Source organism: Hakea prostrata, chromosome 2, assembly GCF_041222555.1.
Source record: "Hakea prostrata isolate BN-2017 chromosome 2, UWA_Hpros_2, whole genome shotgun sequence".
Taxonomy (NCBI): Eukaryota; Viridiplantae; Streptophyta; class Magnoliopsida; order Proteales; family Proteaceae; genus Hakea; species Hakea prostrata.
The window spans coordinates 65,459,784-65,460,500 of NC_142601.1; the positions used below are offsets into that span (position 1 = coordinate 65,459,784).

A 717-nucleotide genomic window follows, 5' to 3' on the forward strand; every position below is an offset into this window, starting at 1 on the left:
TAGGGGCCGCGCGAACGCGTACCCCCTCTGCCACAAATTATGACGTACACTCTCCCACTTGGGGAGATGTTAAGCGGGCACCCCTCCCATGTGCAATGGAGGTCACCAACCTAGGCCATGGCCCTTGATGATCAGCCATCGACCCCGTCCAGGTAAGTATGTTTTGCACACAGGCCTCATCCATATTTATATCCTTTTTCAACCTTTGCTTCTTCTGAGATGACCGATGTGGGATCAAAAAGCACAACTTCAGTGCGCCATTATCGCATCTCTTCTATTCTTTCTCCTTTCTCAAAACACCTTTGGGCCTCTCTTCTATTCTTTCTCCTTTCTCAAAACACCTTTGTGCCCTAGCAATACAGAATTCATGTCTTCCTGTGTAAATGTGTAAATTTTGGCTCTGGAACAAACAACTTCTTTGGATCTTCTCTGCTTGGAGTATATGTAAATTTTGGCTCTGGTACAAACACCTGCTTTGGATCTTCTCTGCTTGGAGGAGTATATCTGGCCAATGTGATGAGTGGGGCTTGAGTTTTGTGTCTTGAAACAGGCTTTATGAAGCAAGGAAGCAAATAGGAAACCATGCTGCAAGGGGTTTCAGGCTGTTACCTGTGCCGTCGTTGCCAATAATGTTGAATCTTTCCGCTTCTATATTATTAACTGTCAAACGTAACTCCATAACATTAAATGTTCCCTACAAGCATTTGACTAGAATTG

The 717-nt window shown here is 44.5% G+C and overlaps 1 non-coding gene across 1 annotated transcript; it reads right to left on the minus strand.

The window, feature by feature from the left end:
* LOC149025740 (U1 spliceosomal RNA) lies at window positions 1-160 on the minus strand. The gene has a single exon (XR_016171854.1). It is a non-coding gene; the product is annotated as a U1 spliceosomal RNA (small nuclear RNA).
* Between the last annotated feature and the right edge of the window lie 557 nt (window positions 161-717).